Source organism: Sapajus apella, unplaced genomic scaffold, assembly GCF_009761245.1.
Source record: "Sapajus apella isolate SASKATOON/1434 unplaced genomic scaffold, GSC_monkey_1.0 scaffold33, whole genome shotgun sequence".
NCBI lineage: Eukaryota > Metazoa > Chordata > Mammalia > Primates > Cebidae > Sapajus > Sapajus apella.
The window spans coordinates 3,211,906-3,238,995 of NW_022436973.1; the positions used below are offsets into that span (position 1 = coordinate 3,211,906).

Here is a 27,090-nt window from a genome sequence, read left to right on the forward strand (position 1 = left end):
CTAAGAAAGTTAGAAATAGAATTATCATATAACCTTCTTTTGGGTATACACCCAAATAAAATAAATAAAATCAGTACCTTGTAAACATATCTGTGCCCCATGTTCCCTGCAGCATTAGTCATAATAACTAATACAGGGAAACAACCTAAGTGTCCATCAATGGATGAACGAGTGAAGAAACTGTGATTTTATATATATATATATTCCCCAAATACACAGAAATATTATTCAGCTATTAAAAAGGAAATTGTGCCATTTGCAACAACATGAATGAAACTAGAGGACCTCGTGCTTAAGTGAAATAAGCCAGATAAACTAAGAAAAATATTACGTGATCTTACTTATATGTGGAATCTTACAACAACAACAACAACAAAACACTCAAATAGAAACAGAGACTGGTGGCTGCTAAGGGCTGGGGGCGGTGTGGAATGTGGAGATGGTGGTCACAGGGTACAGTTTTAGTTATGCAGGATAAGTAAGTCTAGCGATAAAATATATACCATAAGGATACTATAGTCAATAATATGTTAAAGACTGGACATTTCCTCGGAGAGTAGATTTTACGTTTTAAAAAAATAACGGTGTAGGATGATGGATAAGTTGATTCACTTGACTGTAGAAACCATTTCACTGTATATATATGTATATCTCAAATATTATGTCGTACTAAGTATATATCATAAAAAAGCATTCTGGAGCAGGGCCCAGGAAACTTTCTTCCCACCAGCTCCTGGGTGACATGGTACAGGTGATAGAGGGAGAAAAGAGACACAGGGATACAGGTGATGGGAGTGAGTGCAGGGCAAGGCAAGGCCCAAACGGGGTCCTCCCCCAGGCAGGGACGCAGAGTCTGGGGTCTCAGCGTCTTGCTAGACCATGGGCCCTGCATCAGCATACGTGAGGAGGAAACAGGAATACCAGGTTGATTATTACAACTTTGTTAGGAGTGACCATGGGCTGGGTAGAAGGGGAAGGTTCAGTTACAAGGGTTTCATTTAAGAGACACATGCTGTAGAGAATAGGAAAGGTCAGAATGGGAGGTACAGGCAGAAATCACCGGGAGAAACTTCTCTCTTGAAACCTCCATCCAGGGTGGACTGAATAGTGAGGTGAGGCTGAAGGTAGGGAGGTCAGAGGGGGCTGGGACACTAGCCCAGATAAAAACCACTGCAGTCTAAGCTCGGGCACAAGGCAAAGGCAAGGGAAGAGAGAATCAGATGGGAAATGTCTTGAAGATGGAGAGGACAGTACCTAGTGATGGTCTTGGAGGCCCCTGAGGGGGCGCCCACCCTTGAAGTCATCTTCTATTCAGTGTAGCCTGGGAGGTCTTTGGTGGAATGATATGGACACTAAATTCACAGCTTGGGATATAGAAGACAAAGTCTTCTGGAGAGGAGATTGAGCCTGATCTCTCACATGTAGCCAAGGTTGGGAGGTAAACCCTGAGCCTCTGGACACTGCAGCCCCCTGCAGCTCTCCTGGAGGCTGGGGCTCAGGTTTGCAGCCTCATTCCCAAAATAGAGCCTCTCTAGCCCAGACCCAACATTTCCCTCAAAGGCCAACACACAGGCAAAGCACAATTCTGTTGCTTTTTGACCATATAAGCTTGAGCAAGCTGTTTCCTATCTCTGAGCAAGTTTTCCCATCTGTTAAGTGGGCATCACAGTGAACTACGGATTAGCTGGATGTTTCACGAGGCTGCTGGAGTGAAAGCATTGTCTGTGCAGGTGAGAGTGGGGATCATTACCTTTCTTCCAGGGCAAGCTTCCCTAGGTCCTGGGATGCAAGAGCCCGTTTAATTCACATGGGAGGGCTCTTCTGTTGGCCAGCAAGGTGATGATACTGCATATAGATGGGAAATACACTAATTAGGAGAATCCACTGCAAATTTCTGGTAATTTACAGCATGAGCAATGTTGAAGAAGCTTAAAAGCTGAAAGAGAAGTGTTCTGGGTGTGTGTCTGTGCTGTGTGTGAAGTCACAGTAAATAATAATTGGCTGCTCTGGAGTGTTTTCCACCCTGGATGACAACCAAGGAGGTGGGGGCAGCCAGTCAATATTAGAGACAGCCCACAAATTTCTGCCACTGTCTCAGAGTGAGCACAAGCCCACACCCAGCCCTGCCAAGTTCCCTCATCAGCTGGCAATGATTGTGAGTAACACCAAGGAGGTGAGCACTGTCAGAGACCAGGGAGAAGCGGGAGCATGAGCCAGACAGGGCTGCAGAGACTGCAGGGGCCTGGGCGGCCTCGGAAGCCTTATTACGGATTTAGGTGTTTATTCCAAGCACAGTGGGAATTCATCGAAGTGTTTCAGCAAGGGGGTTATACAGTTAGTTCTGTGTGTCATAAAGCTCACACGGGCTACTATATGGAGAATGTCTTCAACAGGGTAATCCATGTTAAGGTCTTTGCTCTGGCCTGGGCTATAGTAATTGCTCAGGAAACATTATCCAGTCGCTGTTAGTAATCTGACAGTTGCCAAGCCGCCTGGTGGGAATGAATGGTAGCTCAGCAAATGGGCCTTGGGCATTTCCCTTCTCCAGCAAAGCATTGAGGTGGTTCCAGGCTCAACATGCCAAGCTCGGCTTAGCCTGGCAGGCTTCCATGTGTAGCTGGGGACACTCAAAAGTGGGGCACAGCCAAGCCTGTGACAGGAGCAAGTAGAAGCTACCAGTGTGGAGTTCCAGTGATTGTTCCTGAGCAGCAAGGATGGCCGTGTTGGCACAAAGCCCCAGCAAGGAGGATGGAGGGGGATTCTTGCTTGTTGGATTTGTCCCAGGATCCCCACTTCACAGCCCACATACTGATCTGGGCTACTTGACTGCCTATGCTGCTGGGTTTCCAGGGGGATCTTCTGGGTTCTCAGACCCGAAGAAGGAGAGACAGGGATACCACACAGGGACAAAGTAGGCCCTCCCAGGGCAGAAGCTCAGCAGGATTATAATCCTATACAGGCCTCCCTATAGGCCTCTTGAGTTGATTAGAAACTCCAGTGGGGAAATGGATGTGATCCGGCATCCTGAAATCTCTGGCATCTCTCTGATCCTCCTTCAGGAATTTGAATAGCAGGCAGCCTGCAACTGCAGCAGCCATCTACTAGACTTCCTTCTGCACAAGGGCACTGCAGCAGGGGCCAGGAGGCCAGAATTCCAGCAGCAGTGCTACAGGCCCCTTGCTAGTCTCCTTTCTATCCTCAACGCTGATGGATCCCATGTCTTATCCCTGCAGGAGTTCTCTGTCCAATATGGCAGCCACCAGGCCCACATTCCTATGAGCACTCCAAATGCAGCTTAACTTGAAACATGCTGTAAGTATGAAGGACACTCTGAATTTCAAAGACAAGCACAAAATGTTAATTATCTCACTATTGATTTTTGTATTGGTGACATGTTGAAATGACAATATTTTGAATACAATGGGTTAAATCAAACATATTATAGAATTTGATGTTACCTGTTTCTATTTGCAATTTTAAAAATGTGTGCACTAGGAAATTTAAGTGTTTAGCTAGCATTATATTTCTATTGGATAGACTTTATCTAGCTTTAACTAGGTGAAGCTCGTTCAATGGAACAAAGAATAAACATGAATGCTTTTAATTTCCTCTGAGGTATAAATAGATGAGAAGGGCACAATAAATCTCAGTGACTGTAAGAGAGTCATACAAATATACAGAGTCTTGAGGAGATAGAGTGGAAATAAATACCAACCTGGGCATCAGAGCATCATGGATTCATAACTCAGCCCTGCTGCTTCTTCCTGTGTGATTATACATATGTCACTTACCCTCTCTGAATCAGGGTAGGCTCCTTTGAGCAAAAGGTGGAGATATACACCTCATAGAGCTGTCAGAAGGAGATTAAATGAAGGAATGTGCATAAGTATCCTAGATGGAATTCTTGACACTCAAAGAGAAGGCATCAGTATTCTTTAGTTTTTTCTAAACAAAATGTGAGAAGACCATCCCGTCTGAAATTTCAGAACTGGAAGGCTTCTTCTGAAAACAAAAATGATGGTCCTTCAGGTTCTTTAAATTTATTTATTCATTCATTGATTCATTCAATAACTATTCTTTGAGGTGGTTAGAGTGGAAAATGAGGTGGACGAGGTCCCTGCCATCACAGATAAGGATTACTCTTATAACCAGGGGTGGTATTTGTGTGTATGAAGGGCTGGAGGTGGGGGATGTGCTTTCTTGACAAATGCCAGGAGATCTTTGTCTCTTTCTGGCTGATCTCTCAGCTCCTCTTCAGCTCAGCCAGGTCCTCCCATTCACACTGGAAGCAGCTGAACCCCTCCCCAACCCACTCACTCATAACCAGTCTTCTTGTCAAGGTCCGTGAGGCTCAGTCTCCACAAAGCCAGGCTGAAGGCAGCCAGTTAGTGAGAGCTACCTCCCCAGCACACCTCATTCTGTCTCCAGCTCTTGAAACCCACTTAATGCTTTGCTGGATACTCCCCTGGGATTTCTGTCAATTCATGCTGATCCCCAAGTGATGAGAGCCTCTTGTCTGGCTGTTTGCCTTCCTGCTGAGAAATTCTGAGCTTCAAGGGAAAACAAAGACAAGAGAAAGCAGATGATGAGGTTCTGCAGAAATACACAGGGTACCTGGCTTGGAGATTCTTTGAGCACAGACAGAAGTGTGGCTAGGTGTGAATGTTAGGGTGGGGCCACAAAGCCCACCATCATCCTTGTGATACTTTGTGCTGAACACACTGCATGTACTATGTGTTTGAGCTCCTCTAACGCCCTTTTGGATAGATCCCATATTATCTGTATCTCACCTGACTCACTCAAAGTCTCACATACAAGCAGTGATAGAGCTTTGTTTCAAACTCAAGTCTGTCTTAGTCAAGAACCCAGGACTGTAACTCTTATACCATATACCTTACATGTAGGGGCAGAAGTTTGCTAAGAATATTCTCTTTCATTATCTGATGATTTCATTTGTCAAAGACACAGGCTCACAGGCTGAAATTGAGAGTTCAGGGGATAATATCTGAGTCCTTTTGTGCCCACTCAACCCACATCACTGTGGGAGAATTTCTTTCTTCTCTGCCCTTTGTTCATACTGGATGGATCGATCCACAGGGTCAATCTCTGGGGTACAGGATATGTACACAACAGAGCTATTTGTGTTGCTTTCCAGCTTCAAACTATATAGAAAGAAGAAATGCCTTATAGAGTTCATTCTTGTTCAGTGAAGTTGTTGGAAGAATTAAATTTAAAATATTTGGACTTGTGCAAATGATACCAGTGCACCAATTAATAACACAATCACTTTCAAAGAGATGATGTATGCAAAATATGCTCACAGAATGCCCAGTTATAGAAGGTATTCATTAAATTCGCAGGAAGGATAGGCTGTTATCAGTTAGTGTCACCTTAGCAAGAATGGGTTCTATAGTTCTTAATCGTGAGTCAATGAGGGGCTTTGTGGAAATGTAGACTCCATTTTTACGCCTTCCTCCCCATTCTGATTCAGAATATAATGAGTGGGGCCTTGGTCACTGCATTTTTAATAAGCTGTCTAAGTGATTCTGATATGAGTGTTCCCTTTGGGTTATTTTTTGAAATTTGCTGGGCTGGGTTGGTGGATTATATGGCAATTAGACCAGAGATTAGGAAACACAGACTAAGTAACTCATATTGGGGTAGGTATCCAGTGTGAGAAGCATAAATCTGGATCATGGGATAGAAGCATAGAGGGTATTCCAGGAAATGGAGTGTGGGTAAAGGAAAAGATGGTCTCAGGAGTGGGAAGAAGGCATTTCAATGGGGAATTGGTGGTAGTAGAATGCACACACCTCTGAGATTTCACGTTTTTCTGATTGGGCGTCTATGTGGCTTATATATGCTATCTCACTGCTCTGCTGAAATAAATTTTAAGGGTCAGTTCAGCTGTGACCTCTGCTAGCAATCCTGCTATCAGCCCCTAAGGTAATTTAGTTACTCCACGTTTTCAGCACAAGGTGGTTTCTTTCATTTCTGTATCCTCAATGACAAAAACAGGGCTGGCATATAAAAGAAACTTAATCAGAGGTGGTGATAGCTTATCCCTTTTCCAGAATACCTACTAGAAGCTTTGAGGAGTTAAGCATTGCCAGACTTATTTATTTATTGATTGATTTTTTTGGTGTAAGGTTGCTTAGGGAATTCCACTCTCATTGTGGTTCACTGATTTTGTAGATTTGGAACTGGGGGTCAGCACATGGGCTCTGTATCCTCAGTGACCTTGCTCTGGGGAAACGGATGAAGTACTCCTGTCCAAGGCGAAATTTTATGAGCATGGGCCAACAGAGAAAGCAGAGAAAGAAAGAATGAGAAGACTAACCAGTGTGAAAAGAGGAAAAAGGAAGAAAGTGATAGGAAGAGAGGAAGAAAGATGGAAGGGGAATGGGAGAGGGGGGAGGAGAAAGAAGGTGTTTATACTATTATTCTTTATTGTGTATCTAAAGGCTTATTTTCATAAGATAATGAGAGCAGCCACTGCTCATAAAAATAAGTGGTTCAAGACCCAGAAGGTTAGATTACTTTTCCAGTGCTGCACCATCCATTAAGGGGCAGAGTCAGAATTTGAATCCAATTCTTTGGACTCCAAGGCTGGTTCTCTGTCCCCCACACAATGGAAAGCAAAGTGAGTAGCATATTTTGTTTGTTGAAAATTTCTCATGTAGCCATATCAATCATCACCAGTCAATCACAACATGCTTTTGTTTGTTTGTTTGTTTGCCATTGAATCTAAGTGGGACCTTGGACTTTTTCAGTACCATGATTCTGGAACATACACATTTCTATCATATTTCGCATTTAAGATCAGAACTTCTTGTTACTCTATCTAAGACTGACCTGTTGCAGAGCTCTAGGGAATTTACTTTCAGTGGTTGTTTCCATGGAAAGCCCTGGGATTATGACTGTATTTACTAGAGGATTAAAGAAAAAATGACAACAACTATAGGGTTAAACAGTGTCTGATTCCCTCAATCCTGTTATCAGGAAAAAGTAGTAGGCTATATTGGCAGGGGGAACTGTTAATGATAATAATGAAATATAAATAATAGTACTTGCTATTATTTATTGAATGCTTACTATAAGCCAAAGACTTAAGTAGGTGTAAACATGAATCATTTGCACATTATAAGAACTTTATGAGATTTATGGATGAAGAAACTGGGGTATAGAGAGGGTCACCTTGCCCCAGGTTGTACACCCGGAAAAGGTAGTGCCAGAATTCTAAACCAGTTTCCAGAGCTGAGGTCTTCAGCAGAAAACTATACCATGTACAGGTTTTGAAGAAATTGGCATTTTTAGCTACCTCAGATACACTTGACCTGGTGGTCATTTCCCCTCCATCTTCACTCATAAGAGGTCAGGGAGTTATGGGATGGGGTGGAGGCCCCAATCCGGGCACCCCCAAGGTTTATTCAGAAGTTAGTCACTATTTTATTTCAGCCCTGATTACTCCCTGCTCTGCTGTCATGGGCAAGAAGCCTTATAACCGGGCTTCTTGGAGAGGAAGTTGGCACATGCAGGAAATGAGTGGGCAGTGGATCTCAGGGACCCCAGGATGGGTGATTTTAGGTTTCTGTCATCACTTCCTTCTGATTCCACTGTAGGGTGAAGGGAAAATGAATTGGCATTGAGTGGCTTCCTCCAGGGGCCCTTCAGGACAATTTCCCCCTAGATGGACTCTCCCATCAGCTCTGAAGTGGTCTGGACAATATCCCCAGTCTTAACGCAAGCAAGCTGGGGTGTAAGGAGACAGCAGGGATGCAAACTTGTTTTTGTTTGACTCACATCGAGTCTCCACAAGGACAATGTGGGCCTTAGCATCAATGATGAAAAACCAATGAGGGATCAATCAGCGGAGACCATGAAGTCCAATGTGTTTTATGAAATAATTTTGGAGCTTGGGGCCAATTTTGGATGGAACTTTCCGGGACCTCTGTTTCTTCACTTTCCCTATTGGCTTGTAGCAAGGGTTAAATACAATTGCATGTACATAAAACCTTACATAAAGCCTTCCTCCCACTTTCTGCCATGATCAGGTCTATTGTGAAATCATAAAATCTTTATTTCTCTAGTACTATAGCTTTTCATAAAGATATATGTGGAGCAGAAATTTGATTGGCATAGCTGCCAACATAAGAGACCACAAATGTATTTATAAGCCCTTACTTTTTGTCATGAAGAAGGTAGCTTTCTACAATACAATGAAGGTGTAAAAGTTAATTTTTACTTGCCTTGGATGATTTTCTGTATTGCCTAAGACAGAGCAGCATTACAAGTGGCCTTCTGGCTGGAACACACATGCTTCTGGATAAGCAATTATCCTCTTTCCACAGGGATCATGTAGACCCTTGATACCCAAGCTGTGGTAAGGGCACCAACATCAGCATCATTGTGTGGTGCCCTGTTAGACATGTAGAATCTCAAATCCCATCCAGGGACCTACTGAATCAGACTCTGTATTTTAACAAGATCCCCAGGTGATCTGATGCATGTTATAGTTTGGGACATGTTGAGGCAGATGACTTTTTCTTTTTCTGATCCTTTAATCTCAAGTGAATGATTTTTAAAATTAGATGACAGGCCTATCAGGAAACTACCTGCTAGTACAACATTACAGAGATTAGTGACTGATCACACTGATTGCCAAAGGTTTGAGGGGGAGAGGAATTTCCAACTTTCATTGCTGTGACTTTCAATCTATTTTTATTTGCTACATTAGAAACTTGGTCAGATGTTTCTTGGGCAGAAGGGGGCCTTCTCTAAGATGGAAGAAAAATATCTTCACTCCAGGAATGTGGTTTAGTCAGTTATTATTATTGATATCATCATGATTGGAACAGCAGCTCTGAATTTTGATGAAGGGGAATTAGTTTGGGCTCAGATTTTGAGGATTAACTAGCCTCTTCCTTGGGACTGAAAGGCCACAGAAGGAAAAGAAGAGAATTGACCTTTGATATGGGTGGAAGGCAGACAGACTGGAGAAGAAAGGGAATCTAGAGGGCAGAGTCTAAATGGCAGAGACCCAGAGTAGACAAGAAGTAGAGAGGGAGGTGTTTGGGGAGGTGCCAGGGGAGAAGGCTGACACAGAGACCTCTGGGGAAGAGGGTGTTTTTGGTGGCAAGCAGTTGTATTTGGTTAGATTTACAGCCTTCTGAGCTCTGGTTTTCATTATGAGCAGACACTTAGATCGCCTACCCCCAGAGCCTTCACACAAGAGGAGTATGGCTGCTTTCTCCAGGTGCCCTCTCTAGCCAGTGGGAACACTGCCAAATGCATGCCGTGGGCTCTTCCTTCCATAAAACCCTTCCATAGGACTCAACCTACAGATCTACTGAGGGTAAAACTTTGTGCTCCCAACAGATATGTTCAAATCTTAACCTATGGCATGGGTGAAGATGAATGAATTAGGAAATAGGGTCTTTGCAGATGTGTTCAAATTCATAGGACCTCACACTGGACTGGAGTGAACCCTAATCCAATGTCTGGTATCCCTACACGAAGAGGTGATTTGGACACAGGGACCTGCAGGGAGAACAGCATATGATGGCGGAGAAAGAGGTTGGAGTGATGTTAGCTGCAAACCAAGGAACAGCAGGGATTGCTGCCACGATTAGAAACTTGGGAAAGAATGGGTACAAAAATATAGTTGGAATAAGTAAGATCGACTATCTGATAGCACAACAGGGCAACTATAGACAGTAATAACTTAATCGTACAATTTAAACTAAGTAAAAGTACAATCAAATTGTTTGTAATACAAAGGATAAATGCTTGAGGTGATGGGTGCCCCATTTTTCATGATGAAATTATTACACATTGCATGCCTACTCGATACCCACAAAAAATGGAAATAAAAAATTTAAAAAGAAGAAACTAGAAACAGACAAGGAAGGATCTTTCTCGAGAACCTTGAGTGAAAGTATGGCCCTGCCCACACCTTGATTTTGGACTTCAGGGGACCCCTGAATATCTGGCAAATGGCGGCAAGTGCCCACATGTCTATATTGTGGGAGGGGGTGTCAAATGGAGGACATTTCAGTGCTCAGAGGCATTACCCCTATAGGACAGCTACATGGTTGGTGGTCATATGGGACCCTGACCACAAAGCAGATATTTGATTTAACCAATTCTTGTGTTTAATCTCTCCACCTCATTATTTCATATATCTAATCTTGCACGTATGTCACAAAGCTCATCGTGATTATTTGTTATTTTAAAAGCTCAGTCTCTAACTTTCTCTAAGGCTTTGGTCATCTCTGTAACTGGTCATAGGAACCCTCTGGGGCCAAAAGTTAGTTCTGGTTTTCCACCAATTTCCCCTATTCATGATTTTGCAATTGCAGAATGCAGCTTGCTGTACATTTACATAAGCCACTTCATCCTTTTTCTTTCAGGCTCTGTAAGCTACCCAGTACCCTCCACACATGAGTCACACACCGCAGCGGCCCTTAGGGTTGAGGTGCCTTCTGCAACTCCCACACCCTCACTGACAGACCTCCCTTTCCTCTCTGGAACTGTATTTCATTTGCTGCTGGGCAAAACTCAGTCTCGCTGCAAATTCGGCGCCTGCCTGCGTGTGTGTAATTGGGTTGGATTTACATTAAGAGGGTTCCCTGTGGTGAAAACCACACTGCTATTTTCAATCTGAAGCTGCATAAAACATTCAATTTTCTAAGTATCAGTCAGCTGTTAGCAGTGTGGAAAACGTAGTCTGCCCGGATGGATGGGAGGCTCCCATTCAGTCCTGTAAACCCTCCGATTATTTGTGCCAATGGAGGGGATAATATTATATGGTTATGGATAATGAAGCGTTATTCATCTAAGTATCCACTCATTCATTCAAGGAACACATTTGAGAATCTGATGTGTGCCAGGCACTGTTCTGAGTGTCTAATCAGATCACATCCCTCCTCAGTTAAAAGCCCGTCAAACTGGCTTCTTGTTGCATAATCTAAACTGGGGGCCAGCAAACTTTTTTTTTTGTAAAGGGCCAGATGGAACATAGTTTAGGATTTTGGGCCATGAGGTGTCTGTAGCAACTATTCAACTCTGCCATCAGATCTTGAAAGCAGCCATAGACAATGTGTCTATGAATGGGTGTGGCTGTGTACTAATAAAACACTATTTACAAAAATAGGCATTATTTATAAAAATAGAGAGCTACAGTTTGCTGACACCTAGTCTAAACATCTGATCTTGTCCTGCTGAGCTCTGTGACTTAATCCTTGTCTCATTCCTTATGTTTACCAGATGCTGCTCTCCTTGCCATTTATTCCCCCCTGATATAGAAACTTCTTTGCAGCTGCCAAACCTGACCTCTTACCTGCCTCAGGATCTTTGCATGTGCTATTCCCTCTGCTTGAAGAAATTCTCTCCTCCTGACTTTCAGGAAAGATGGTTCGTCTTCATTCCTCATGTCATCCATTTGTCTTATGCGATGGCCTCCATGAATTGAACCTCTTTTGAAAGCTTGTCCTGCCTAAAGTGACTTCCTTCAGTTTCTCTCATCTCAGCCTGCTGGTTTCTGTCCTTGTAAGGACATGTTAGAGACATTAATTATCTTATCATTGACTTCCATTTTGGTTTTGGTTTTTCTCCCACAAAGGACAGTTTTTTAAGTCCTCAGAGGGCAGATTCTTTTTTGTCCCATTCTCTCCTCAGTCATATACCTTTGCACTGTGCTTGGTGTGTAGGGGTCTCTCAATTTATTTAAAAAGCAAATATGTAAAACCTCTGATTAAAATGTTATTTAATCAGTAACAGACAGCCCCCAACTTCAGAGAGCTTGCAGTCAAGTAGGGTGGTCAGACAGACCAAAAAAAAAAAAAAAATCACAAGAAATGTCAAGAGGTGGCTCATGCCTGTAATCCCAGCACTTTGGGAGGCCGAGGCAGGCAGATCACTTGAAGTCAGGAGTTCAACACCAGCCTGGCCAACATGGTGAAGTCCTGTCTCTACTTTAAAAAATAATTAGCCTGGAATGGTACTGTGCATCTGTAATCCCAGTTATTCAGGAGGCTGAGGCAGGAGAATCACTTGAACTCAGGAGGCAGAGGTTGCAGTGAGCGGAGACTGCACCATTGCATCCCAGCCTGGGTGACAGAGTGAAACTCCATCTCAAAAAAAAAAAAAAATTGAGTAGGATTACAACAGCTACCTGCCATAGAGAGAAGAAAATATTATTGAGCAAGAAGGCAGCCAGAGATGAGTAGCCTCACCACAGATGAAGGATAAATTAAGGGATCACAGGGACAGACACACACAATTGTGAGGAAAGGTAGGTAGGCAAAGAGTTGCAAGTTGTGCAGACAAATAAGAAAAGAAGGGAGAAGGTAACTGATACTTGGGGTGCACCTGATCCTAGGTGTCAGCTACTAAAGTGATTTTCGGCACTCTTGCATACTTTCCTTACAATCTAAATAGCCTAATTGTTCCTATTTTACAGATGTAGAAACTGAGAATCCAAGAGGGTAAGTGACTGGGGCCAAGGACACACAACTATGAAGTCAGGATTCACACCTACGTCTTCTTTGGTCTATTTCATGTTATCCAAGATGCAGGGGTAAGGAGTAAGATATTTGTCAGTTTTCTTCTCTTCAGGAAGATGTTTCCTTCTCTCCAAACCCTGCCCTAGATTTAATTATCTTTCTTTTCATCTTTCTAATAAGCTGGTGAAATCCCTGTGGTTACTGTTTGCCTCTTCTAAATACCCCTTTCTCGGGCTCAGAAAGTCAGACTCCCTGTTATGCTGAACGAGAGAAAGGAAAGGGTCCTTCCATGAGCAGCTCATCAACTGGATACCTGTGATTTCATTTAATCTTCACACAACCATGTCAGGACAAAACCTGCTGTCTCATTTTACAGAGGAGTCCACTATGGCTCCATGGTATTAATTGTCCGCTGTCATCCAGCTACCAAGAGCTGAACTTCTGATCCCCTGCTCTATGGCTCCCATCAAACCTCCCCGCCTCACAGAAGAGACTCCACTCGGCACCCTGAAGGCTAGTCCAATTTCTAGCTGAGTGGGATACAGGGCTCAGAGAGGGTGACAAGGGAGCTGGCTTCAGCTGGCCCTTCTGAGTGGTGTAACTCCCTCCTAAGCTGAGACTCTGAGAGGGAAAAATGAGAGGGCACCTGTCTAAGCAGGGACATCAAATTGCCTGAGGAGAAGCTATTAGATATATGAGGAAATTCTTAGTCGATTCTACCAGAAAAAAAAAAAAGTGCTTAGTGTTTTTTCTTCCCCCAACTGAGTGTTCATATAAACCTTATAGGCAATGGAGACGAGAGGATGCTGCCTCTGAAAGCCAGCCCGTCTCCTTCTCCCTAGGGGGATTGGGAATGATTTGATTCTGCCGGCTAACGTTGTTCGAGGCCGACTTCATCTCCCCCAGCACTCATCAGATCTGCTAATAGGCCCTTCAGAGCTCATAAAGAGATGACCAAATCTAGGGCTGGGGGGACTCCAGCTCATTTATCTTCCACAGGCCGATCAGATCTGATTTTGTACCCTGACGGCTCGATGCTCAAGTGTGGTCTGGCTCACTTCTCAAACACCTGCTCAGCGTGGCTGGGCCTGAGGACCTGCAGGAGGGGCTAAGGTCATCTGACCCGCAAGGGTCTCACTGTCCTGATGTGGCAGACACTTACCTGCCAGCCCTATCGATCTGTGGACGAGAAAATAAAAGCATTTAGGCTTGGAAGGGATTGACGAAGCCGACTAATGGGAGTGTCAGTTACCACTTAGGGTACTTCACATACTGCAGAAGCTGTGAGTGCATGCATGTATACATACACACGATCCCTTTGCTCTTTGTAATGTGTCTGTCAATCATTTTGCAAACATATGCATGGAGAAGAATGTAAAGCAAATATGAAGTCACAGATGCACATAGATACCACCCCCTCCCGCTACAGAAACACTTACCAAACCTGTTTCTGCATCTTTTAAAGAACTGATGAAATTCTGAAACCTTATAGACATATTATTTTTAGTTAAGAGTTGAGCTCATCTTTTTCATCAATATGTCTTATTCATCTAATTAGAAGAGACAGTTTGCACAACAATTAACTAGATTTTCATCACAAAGATTTAACTCATATGTTCTTCAATTAAATGAAATGAAGGTGATGATGGTAATACTCACCAACATCTGAGTGATTATGGTGCACAGCAATTATTTATTCCTCAGAGTCTCTATAGGCTGGCACCATTCCTGGCACCATTTCACAGATAGAGAAACTGAGGCTTAGAGAATGTTCAAGTTGGCTATGGCTGTGTCACAAACAATTATGCAACTTAATAGCATAAAACGTCCACTTTAGTAAGCTCTGTATTTGGAGGATCAGGAACTTGGGAAGGGCACAGAAGTACAGTTTTTCCTCATATGAAGTCTGGGGCCTTGGCTGGAACTTCATAAATGGCTGGGATAACTTTAACAGTTGGATTGGAAACAGTTGAGCTGGAGGATCCACTTGTAAGATGCTTCTTTGCTCCTGTGCTTGATATCTGGGCTTGGATGACTGAAGGACAAGCTCAGCTGGCGCTGCTGCTGAAGCATGTACCCATGACCACTCCAGCATGCTGGTCTCAGGATAGGCAGCCCTCTTACATGGTGGCCCAGGACTCCAAGTGTCATAGTTTGGCTCCGTGTCCCCACCCAAATCTCATCTCGAATTGTAATCTCCACATGTCAAGGGAGAGAGCTGGTGGGAGGTGATTGGATCCTGGGGGTGGTTTGCCCCATGCTGTTATTGTGAGATTGTGTAAGTTCTCATGAGATCTGATGGTCTTATAAGGCAGTTTTCCCTGCTTTCCCTCCATCTCTTTCCTGCCACCTTGTGAAGAGGGTACCTACTTCCCCTTTGCCTTCCATCATGATTGTAAGTTTCCTGAGGCCTCCCCAGCCATGCAAAACTGTGATTCAATTGAACTTTTTAAAATGAATTACCCAGTCTCTGACTGGGCGTGGTGGCTCGTGCCTGTAATCCCAGCACTTTGGGAGGGTGAGGTGGGCGATTCACCTGAGGTGATGAGTTAAAGACCAGCCTGACCAACATGGAGAAACCCTGTCTCTACTAAACCTACAAAATTAGCTGGGCGTGGTGGTGCATGCCTGTAATCCAAGCTACTTGGGAGGCTGAGGCAGTAGAATCGCTTGAAGCCTGGAGATGGAGGTTGAAGTGAGCCGGGATCACGCCATTGCACTCCAGCCTGGGCAACAAGATCAAAACTCCATCTCAATAAATAACCCAGTCTCAGATATTTCTTTATAGTATTATGAAAATGGACTAATACACAAAGTGTGAGTGTTCCCAGAGAACCAGGCAGAAGTTACATGGCCTTTTATAATTGAGCCTTAGAAGAAGTCACATAGTGTCCCTTCTACTGAATTCTATGGGTTTGGAGTCAGAGACAGCACAGATTTGCAGTAAGATAACCTGACACCAGAGCCTACTCTCTTAGTGACTATGCGATACTTCAAGTAGCTTATTGCTGGACATGCAGTAGATACTAAATTAATGTGAGTCAGTGGAAGCAGCCTTCGAGCTGGCCAAGGGAATGAAGAGTGTCCTCCCAGGACATCTGGGCTGGAATCAGTTTGTGAACTTTGAAAGCTGCCTGCAAAATTGAAAGGTCTTTGGTGGGGATAATCCCCTGGAACTCTCCTTACGGGAGATAAATTTTATAGAGTGACTTCGGAAGATGCAAAATGAGTAACAGGCAAAAGATCTACAGGCAGATTTATGGGTGTTGCTTGTGCCCAGTTGAGGTTCTTAATTCAATTTTTGGACTAAGTGCCCCAGCTTTGCCTTTGATTGGCATCTGTGACAATGGAGCGATCACCAGCCAGACCTGTTCTGGGCAGGGCAAGGAGGCTTCTCACCCCACCTGAAGAGACAGGCTTATTCCCCTGTCTTGCAGACTGCTTCGCTGGAGGCTGAGGAGTTGTGCCAGAAAGGAACACTTTGGTGGTATCCCTCAGTAGTTTCTGGGCTCACAGCACAAGGAGGCAACTTGGCTAGTAAAACATGCAGACAGGACTGCAATTTACTGGCAGGCCTAGGCTGATTATTCCCTGTGATGGACAGCATGTTCCTTTTGTTAGTGTTTGGGTGGCATAGTGAGGTCTTTCCCACTGAGATGAGGTCAGATTTCTCCCATAACAATAATAGCTCAGTCATTGAATACTGAAGGTTTACAAAGAACCTGGAACTATGCTGAGAATTTTGTCTTAGGGTGTGTTCTCCAAGAAATAGATCCTAAGGCCAAGATTATGGCTCAAGTAGTTTATTTGGGATGTCTAACACACTTGTGGAAGTGGGGAAATTATACAAGGAAATGAAAGCAGCAGTAATGAGTTTGGTATCAAGCCAGCTATCGTAGTGAGGATTAAAACTAATTTCTCTGAGGAAGTTGTATAATACTGTGCAATACACATGCTTTGGAATTATCCCACCTGAGGTGTGAGGGAGTTGGGGTATTTATACAACCTGTACCATGGTCACTGGTTGGACCCTGCTCCTAGCTGATGTAACTCTTTTGCACTTTCGGTTTTCTGTGTGTTTGCATGTGCACACATGCACGCACGCACACACACAGAGAAAAAGAGGCAACAGGATTTTCTGCAGTTGTGACTCAAAATTTTAAAACAGACAGACACACACACATTCCGGCATATTGTTGCAGATTATGCAAGCTGGAAATCAGCTTGATCTTTTTAAAATTTCAAGGGGCTGAGTGGAAGATCGATTGCATCATCTTACTTAATCTTCATAGCAACCCTAGGAGGAAGGGACTATTTGGAACCCACTTAATAGATAAGGACAATGGGATTCAGAAAGGAGAAGTCACTTTGATTGAAGTTGCACTTAAGTGGCATTGCTGAGGTTTGAACTAGTAGAATCACCCATGAGTTAGGAGACCATGGTTTTCACATTGAGATACCATCTCACGCCAGTTAGAATGGCGATCATTAAAAAATCTGGAGACAACAGATGCTGGAGAGGATGTGGAGAAATAGGAATGCTTTTACACTGTTGGTGGGAGTGTAAATTAGTTCAACCACTGAGGAAGACAGTGTGGCGATTCCTCAAGGATCTAGAAATAGAAATACCATTTGACCCAGCAATCCCATTACTGGGTATATACCCAAAGGATTATAAATAGATTTATTATAAAGACACAAGACACGTATGTTCGTTGCAGCAGTTTATAATAGCAAAGATGTGGAACCAACCCAAATGTCCATCAAAGATAGACTAGATAAACAAAATGTGGGGCATATACACCATGGAATAAAAAAGGATGAGTTCATGTCCTTTGTAGGGACATGGGTGAATCTGGAAACCATCGTTCTCAGCAAACTGACATAAGAACAGAAAACCAAACACTGCATGTTCTCACTCATAGATGGGTATTGTACAATGAGAACACATGGACACAGGGAGGGGAGCATCACACACTGGGATCTGTTGTGGGGTGGTGGGCTAGGGAAGGGATAGCAGGGGGGTGGGGAGATTGGGGAGGAATAGCATTAGGAGAAATACCTAACGTAGGTGACAGGGGAATGGAGGCAGCAAACCACCATAGCATATGTATACCTATGTAACAATCCTTCAAGATCTGCACATATACCCCAGAACTTAAAGTAAAATTTTTGAAAAAAGAGACCATGGTTTTAACTAATAAGCTATACTCCCTCCCTAAAGACAAAGTTATAAAAGTTAACAGGAACTGGCCCTAAAATTCCCCCTCTCAGACCTGAGCAGACCTGACTAGAGTACAAATCACAGGACAAAGATTATTTGATTCCTGGAGAAAGAGTTTGGGTTAAGGGGCCCTCCTAAAAAGTATCTCAAAAGGGAGAACCAAAGGTCAGAACATGCTAGGTTAGAGGTAGATAAGGACCCTGGGATCCAGCATAAGCAACCCTCAGCTTTACAAGTAGGGACAGGAATGGGAGGCAGACAAGATTGGAGATTTGAGCCAGACATTGATAGGAATGGGGAAAAAGAAGGTAAGAAATTAAGAGCATCAATGCTTGTGAGTTTTACTGGAGGTGTGACGGTTTGTCAGCCTAGCTAGAGAAAGAGGACAAGGTGACCTTCTGTCCCACCTGTCCCTGAGCCATTGGTTGTGAGCCTTGGTTGAATATCAGATCATCATCACCTCTCACCTTCATCCCAAATCTTCTCTTGCTCATCTAAAACCATTCTTAAATTTCCTTGATCAAGGAAAGGTCCCTGAAGGCCTTCCAAATATTTCCTTTAGCCCCTTAGTGTGCTATATTCAGTTTGAAAATCCTCCTCCCCTCCCCTGCCTCCCTTACTACGGTCTAAGATACAGGTGTTGCCTCAAATTAAACTTAGGCACATCAAGCCCTTGAGAAGAGCATGGTTTGGACTGAAGGCCACACCCTCTAATTAGCAACCTTTAATCATCCTCAGCATGCCCTTCTCAACTCTTTCCAACTCATATCCCCATTGACCACCATTGCCATCCCAGCATATCTGACAGCCTAGCACCCCTCGGGGGTTGACATTAGTTCTATACAGAAAGATGGAGCCTGAAGACTACTTACAAGGCCTTCTTTTTTATTTTTTTCATTCATTCGTCCACTACCATATCTATCCAATCATTCAGACTCCAGCGTGACAGGTATTGCCACAAAAGTATTGCCATATTAAGTTGAGACTTACCTAAGTGATGGCAAGAAGCTATTCATGTGAAGAAAGGAGAAGAACATTCCAGAAGGTGGAACTCCATGGATGTGGGCCTGGAGGTGTGAAATAACTGGGCAAGGTCAGGAGCAGAAGCAAGTCCAGCCTAGTTGGATTCTAGTGAGCAAAAGGGAAGGTGGCATCAACTGAGGTTGTAAAAGTGCAAAGAAAATTGGTCACATAGGGCTTTAGGGCCCTTGGGTACTAAGAAACTTGGATTACATTGAAGGCAATATAAAAAACTGTTGGAGAATTTTCAGTGTGGTGGTGACATAATGTCCATTTTAAAATGTATCACTCAAGATGCTCTGTGAAAATTAGGTGCAGCAAGGAAAGGGTGAACAAAAGAGGCCTCCTTGAAGTCTTTGACATTTGTTCTGGTGAGAGATGATGGGGAGGCTTGGTGGCCAGGGGCTTGGTGTTGGAGATGGAGACACATGACAAATTTGAGATGTATTTTGGAAGGAGAAATAGCAGGATTTTCTGAAAGACTGCCTAGGAAAAAGCTCTATTCTTTGCCAAGAACTGGGAGTCAGGCTTGTTCAGTTCCCAGGCTTCAGAACAATAAGTTGGAAACATGTTGATTCAATGTGATCTGGTGAATAGACAGAAAACAACTAGAGAAACCTTCAAACTTAAATCATACACAAGCTCTCCAAAAAACAAAGGACCATTTCCCTGGAAAACGCACATGTAGACTTACAAAATACTTAGGCATACAATTTCAAGTGACTCCTCGATTCCAAAACACTTTCCATGGACACCCCCTACTCCACCCACAGAAGACTAGGAGGGTCCTCTATGTCTGGATCCAAGATTTAAAAATCCATGAACTAGAGATTCATACTGATTCTCCTTATCCTGGAAATCTACACCTTCAAGAGTGGACAATGGCCAGCCCTCTTTCTAGTTTATGTTCTAGTTTATGTTCTCCAGGGACAGGTATTCTATACATATCCTTCAGGAGCCCCTGCAGTGTTCTGCCTTAGTTCAAATGCAGTCAAGTCCTGTTTTCATTCATTAAGTCTCCTGGGAAAGGGATGGGCCAGTCAAACTGCAGCCTCAAAGGAACATGGGAATATGAACACGTGGTTATTAGGCTGTTGGTATTCTGGGTCATTCTTTTCTAACTTTGAGTTTTCAGTTTTGTTAGTAGAACATTGCCTGAGCAATACATTTAAGAAAGAACCTGAAACAGTTTGGATGCCAGAAATTATCTCTATGATTAGCTTGAAGGAACAAACACACTACAACAACACATTCAAAAACAATCAGTAAATCTTTGATTTTTCACCAATAGATTAATTTTTTCCTATGCATAATTTTTATTGTGTCTATTTCCCACATATCTTTCAAGTGGAGAAAGCAAAAGCAAAACCACTCATTCCAATACCTGTGAGATGTACTTACCTTATACTTAAACCACCAGAACTTCCCACCCTTTCCAAGATTTGTGAAGGCTGTGCCATGACTCCGCACTCTGCATATACTGTTCCCTCATTCTAGAATGCCCTTCCCATTATGTCTTCTTGGGAAACTTATACCTGTTTTTTAAGGTCCATCTGTGAAGTCGCCTCTTAGAGCCTTCTTGACTCCACAGACTGAGACAATCTTTTTTTCTCTACTCCAGCATCCTCTTGCCCATCCTGCTATCATACTTCTAGTCATATTTTGCTTTTAATTATTTGTTTCCATGTCTGTTTCTCACTCTGGTTTGTTGTGGGGAGGGATGGTAGTTTATTTATCTTTTTTTTTTTTTTTTTTTTTTTTTTTTTGAGACGGAGTTTCGCTCTTGTTGCCCAGGCTGGAGTGCAATGGCGCGATCTCGGCTCACCACAACCTCCACCTCCTGGGTTCAGGCAATTCTCCTGCCTCAGCCTCCTGAGTAGCTGGGATTACAGGCACGCGCCACCACACCCAGCTGATTTTTTGTATTTTTAGTAGAGACGGGGTTTCACTATGTTGACCAGGATGGTCTCGATCTCTTGACCTCGTGATCCACCCGCCTCGGCCTCCCAAAGTGCTGGGATTACAGGCGTGAGCCACCGCGCCCTGCCGTTTATTTATCTTTTAATCACAGAATCCAGCCAAAATTTTGCACATAGTCTAAGCCCAATAAATTTATACCAAACGTATGGAACAATTCTTATAAGAGGCTCTGTGATGTGGATGCAGAAGGTATATCATATCCTGGTCCTGGCATATGAGACCGTTACTAGTAATTCCAGCATCATGTTGCTGTTATGAAGAGAAGTTCTGACTTGTGAAGCTGAGTCCACTCTCACTGCCTACACCCCAGTGACTGTTCTCCCAGGCCACCTCTATATTCAAGACTGAGACTGCCTCTTATAGACCTTTGGTCCCAAGTCATAACCTCATCTTTGTTCCTTCTTTTCCATAGCACAGAAATAAAAGGAAAGACCTTTTGTTTCAATTCTTCATGTCCATTATTAGATACATTTGCTCAGAGCTTACTTTCTATCAGATGCTATACTAATTACACAAATTAACTCATTTGTACAAGAGCTGTATTCATTTATTTCCTCATATATTTATGTACTTCAGAAATATTGAGTGTCTATTATGTGTAGCCACTGTGATGGGGACTGTGATGTAACTGAACAGATGAATAAAGGCCCTGCCTTCTTTGAGCTTCAAGTCTGCATGGGACATGGAAAATGATATGGTAGTAATGAATTAAGAAGATAATTCCAGATGGTGACAAATATCATAAGTGAAGCAAAGATAGTGGCATGACAGAGATGAAAGTAAGTGGTATGGCCAGGATCGGAAGCAGAAGAAGAGGGGGCTGGAGGATGGTGCAGCCTGGATGGCTGGGTACACCTCACTTCCACTTAACATTTCAGTAGCTCAGAATTAGTCACATGGTAAAATCTAATGTCAAGCAGGCCATAAAGTACATTTCCTGAGTGAGCCAGATGAAGGATATGAAAAAGGATTTGGGAAACACTTCATACAGTATAGTTTCTGACATTTGAGTTGAGGCTGTAGGGATGAGATGGAAGGGTGCTGAAGACAGAAAGAATCCCACATGGAAAGGCTATGAGCTGGTGAAAAACAGCTTGTCCCATTTGGTGACTAAAAGGGTGTCATTATGTCTGGCACATAATAAGCAGGGAACGGCACACTATAAGATGTATTAGAGGAGGCTGGCAAGAGACAGGCCGTTTAGGATTTTATTCCAAAAGTGGTGAGAAGCCACCAAAAGGCTTTAAGCCAGGGAGAGTCAAGATCGTTTTTAAAAGCTTGTCCTAAGTGTAGTGTGGATAAGTCTGTAAGGGGGACAATTGGGGGAGGGAGCCCAATTATTAGGTTGTTACAGAATGCTTGGAATAGATGGTAGGGTCAGAGATTTTATTCTCTTCTAAGAAATCATTAAGGTAGCAAAATGGATGCTTCAAGTTGGAATCCACCGAAATCTGTCAGGGCTTGGAAGGTGGGAGAAGCCACAGGAAGCGTGGAACATGCTGAGACTCCAGAGTCGGTGTCTTTATTTCCTGTCTGGGAAGTGGCCTCATGTGATCTACTTTAAACAATTTGGGTTTTGCAGAAGGGTTTTAAATTCTAACTAAAATGGCACAGATGTTTAAGTCAAGTAGAAATGGATCTAAATCCAGACTTCACCACTTATAAGTGGTAATGAGCTAGGGAAAGATGTCTCTCCCAACTTCAGTCAGCAATTTGTAAAATACCTCATTTGTATCCATCAGCTTGGCTGCAGTAACAAACACCCCCAAGATCTCATTGACTTACAACTTTCATCTGTCACTCAGCTGCAGGTCGACTGCTATGCTGCTGCTCATGCGATGTCTTATCCGAAGACCCAGGCTTTGCGCTGAGAGACTTGCAAGCCTCTGAGAGTTTCTCCTAAGACATGGCAAGCAGCACATCTGTTCTCATGTCATTGGCCCAAGCAAGTCACATGACCCATCTGATCATTAGGGTAGGAAAGTATATTCTGCTTACAGGGCAATACTCTAAGTCATACAACAATGAGCAGGAGTGCATGAAATTTTACAGGGAGGAGAGTGAATAGTTGGGAACAATAATGTAATACAATCTGCCACATCAAGCTTACTGAGTTACTGTAGGAATTAAGTGGATGACACCTACAAAACACTTAGTGTTTGACACAATAAACATTCTGTAACGGTAAATTTTTATTAAGTAGTTCAATTTTAATACATATATTTGCCAACACAAGATTAAAATGTATCAGTCTTTGCCTTTTACTCTCCTCTCAACAACCAGCTTCCATACACATTTACATGCATAAACAGTGGTGAACTTGTACCAAATGCATAGCTTTTCGTGGCCTATAGACCTCAGTTTGAAACTCAGTTATGCTGCTTACTCAGTGTGACTGTCTGTGATCACTGTCCTCTCTCAGTCTCAGTCTCCTCATCTGTAAAACAGGAGAAAGCCCACACCATTGGACTGATGTGAATGTTGAAACTCAGAACATTTGACTTCTCTTTCCTCCATAGATTATCCCGTCTCTGGCAAGTTCTTAGAATTAAAGTGTATTCCAAATATGCCAATTTGAGGCAAGTAGAGGACATCTTCATGCCAGGTACTTAGAGAATGCAAACTTTGAGGATTTCTGCAGTAATTAGTAATTATTGCCACTCCCTTTACTAAAAGAAGATGTGAGGCTCTTCCCTAACTGAAATGCATAGGCTCTCTTGAGGATGCCTCTACCTGGAATGCCTTTCTTTCACAAATGAAATTCTCTTTTTTGAACATTCTAAGATCACCATCCCTACCTGACCATGAGAATTCGGTGAGTACTCTTGACTCAGTGTTTAAAATTTGGCTTACCTGCTCACATCTGGTAGTATATGTTAGTGGACTAGGGTGCTAATCCTTGGTATTACTTGTGTCAAACTCCAGTCTTCTTGCTTAGCTTGAAAAACCCAGTTGGGACCTTCTTTGGGGCACCCAATACTGAAGTAAGTAGGGACCAGTTTGCTATGAAGAAAGTGCTAAGCAATGCCCAGGTCATCCAGAGATATCCGAAAAACTGTCTGGTGTCAGGTAAAACAGTGGCACAGTTACATTTGTGTTTTAGAATGATGTCTCTGACGGCTGTGAGAATACACCGGAAGACAGCAAGGCGAGGGAACAGCACAATTGTTCATACAAGAGCTGGTGCCCTTGTTTTTCAAAAAACATCCCTGGGCAATACTGCGTTCCTTCGCTGTGTTTCTTTGTTTGCTAACTGTTGGGTTTGGACAGTGCCAGGGTCTTCAGTAGAGTGACTTTCTTTCGATGCAGTGCTATGAGAACAAGCATTTGTAAGAACTCACAAGAATTTAATATCCAAGTGCGCTGTCATTCTTTTCTTGTGACTCATTTCAAGTTTAGTTATAAATGTATCAGTAGGTAATGGAATGGAATGAAAACAGACAAACGACACTAACGTGAAAGAGCCCTCCATCAGAGAGTCCGGGAAGCACTGCCACTGCGCCGCACAGGGAACAGCCTTCTTTGTTTCTTTGCTGGGGTAGGATGATTTTAACTATTTTCCTGGATTTTGATGAAATGAAACTACACCCAAGTTGGATTCCAGGTACTTCTAGATTTTTACTCTGATGCTGTTTTCTGGACTACGATACCCAATTTTTCTCTGATTACAAAACTGTCAACTTTTTATTGGGATGGCAAGGGGATATTTAAATGTTTAACCCCACATTCACACATACATCTCTTCTCTCTCTCTCTTTTAGTTAAATTAGTAGACTCTTTTTAGAGCAGTTTTAAGTTTACAGAAAATTTAAGTGGAAAATAAAGACCCCTTTTCCCTGCCACACACAGTACCCCATTATCAACAGCTTCATTAGAGGGGTACTTTTGTTTCAATTAATAAGCATATATATATATATATACATATATATTAGACACAGTCTTGCTCTGTTACCCAGGCTGGAGTGCAATGGCCCAATCTTGGCTCACTAGAACCTCTGCCTCCCGGGTTAAGTGATTCTCCTGCCTCAGCCTCCTGAGTAGCTGGGTTTACAGGTGTGCACCACCACACCCAGTTATTTTTGTATTTTTAGCAGAGATGGGGTTTCACCATGTTGGCCAGGCTCATCTCAGACTCCTGACTTCAATGATCCACCCACCTCAGCCTCCCAAAGTGCTGGGATCACAGGCATGAGTCGCTGTGCCTGGCCTGATGAGCCAATATTAATATATCATGATTGATTGAAGCCCATACTTTACATTAGGGCTCACTCTGTGTTGTACATCCCAGGTTTTTGAACAATGTATAATGACATGTAGTCTGCATTATAGTCTCATGCAGAAGAGTTTCACTGTTCTAAAAATTCTCTTGAGTTCCACCCATTCATCCATCCCTCTCTGTCCCTGAACCCTTGGCAACAGCTGATATTTTTACTGTTTTCATAGTTTACCTTTTCCAGAATGCCATAAAGTTAAGAGGTAGAATTTTTGATGTCTCTTTCTTGTACACTTTTCCTTCATGTTTTCATGTCCTTTTTAGCTCATCACACACACACACACTCACACATGCACACACACGCGCACTTCCAAAACTGAACCGAAAGTTGAGAAAAACCCATACCTAACTTGGTTCACAATATTGTTAAGTATGAGAGGGCATTTGGGGGGCCATTTTCTCTCTCTCCCTGCCTTCCTATCAGGAAGTAAACACTGACATTCACCCATCTCACTAGAGCCAGGTCTCTCCTCCTGGCTTGGTCTGTTCACTTGTTTCCCTGAAAGCAAAAGCCGCTTTGCCTGGGCTGTGTCTGAGTGGTAATTACCTTGTGTCTGTTCAGCTGCTTTCAAATTATTTTCCCCACCTTCAGAGCAATTGCCTCCTACTTCTTATCTCTACTGTGATCTTCTACAGGGCACAAGGGACCTGTCTCTTGACTCTCATATTTTTGCTTCTGATGTTAAAAAGTCCCCTTGAACTTGCATTTTACAGACACCAGCAAAGCCCAAGTGTCTTCACATAACCTGACACTTCCCGGGGGCAGGGTGTTTGCAATTATAGCCTGAGCTGGCGGCGGGATCAGAGAGTTGCCCAGGCCCGGCGAGGCCTGGCCTGCAGAGCACCTTTGATGAGTGATGGGGTTATTATTATGAATGCTATGCGAGGATGCTGGTAAAGTCCCATGGCAGGAGCACTTTTCTCCCTTCATCTTGTCTTAGCTGTAAAGACAGACAGACATATATATACATATATGCATATACTGGGAGGCAGGCCGACTAGGGAGAGATGAAGTTAGAGGAAATTCTGACACATTTTGGAATGATCTTTCTCCCATGCCTCTGTCTTCCCAGAGACTCCTCTTTCTCACTGACAGGACACCCTCTCTTAAGAGCCATGAGTATAGTTTACTCCCAAATTGAAGAGCCGACCTCTTTTCCCAGCTTTTGCATTCCAACAGCCTCCCTTCCCTTTTATCTTTTTTGTGGAGGCTTAGGATTTCTTTCTTTGGAGGCATTTTCTGTCACTTTGTCTCTTGCAGAGAAAATAAAAAATACCTAAGTAGAAGGATACTGATCCTAGCTATTTGCATAGAGTGCTTCTCTAGGGAAACAATTTTTTTTTCCCACACTTCCATTGTTTGTGTCTGTGTTCTGTGCTGCAGATCGTTGATCATTGTTCATTTTGCTTCTGTGGTAAATCTGTATCCCTGTGGGTGGGCCCAGCATTCCCTGAAAGAGAGAGGCACACCCAGTGTTACATGTCTGAGGAGGAGGCCATACTTAGCCAGAAAATATGACCTTAGAAGGCTTGGCAAAGGGTCTCCTAGTCCTTCCACTTTGATTTTAGACCTTGCGGAGACTTGATGCCCTTGGAGGAGAGCATCATTTCAGGGTTTTGAGATGGCCTCCCTGATAGGAAGGTGTGATGGGAACTGGAAAGGGGCTCCCAGGCTACATGAAATGAGCTGAAGGTGGGAAGCCACCCTCATCTTGTCAAGTGCCATGGCTGCTTATTTCTTGCCTGTTCATTCCCTTCAGTTACCCTAACCCCTTTAGAAAAGCCTCTTGTGAGCCTTTGAAATTTTTCTTTAAAACACTACAGAATCCAGGGAAGAACCTTGCCACATCATTTCAGGACAGCAGTAAAGAGGCTGGAATGTCTCCCAAGATCAGCTGGAGCAGGAGGGAATGTTCTGGATCGCATTTAAAAACATGACTTGAATTGAAAACTGTCATCATATGCCTGTCATTATGTTCTAAATCTTAAAATATCCTTACGAAGTGGCACTGCTCTTGCTCCCATTTTACAGACGAGGAAGCAACATTTGAGACTGTGTATGCCAACAGCCGATTCTCATTTTACAT

The 27,090-nt window shown here is 43.2% G+C and overlaps 1 long non-coding RNA gene across 1 annotated transcript in view; it reads left to right on the forward strand.

Annotated features, from left to right (window-relative positions):
- LOC116562683 overlaps positions 1 to 27,090 on the forward strand; it is a 58,855-nt gene that overhangs the window by 21,840 nt on the left and 9,925 nt on the right. The gene's annotated exons all lie outside the window — the stretch shown is intronic.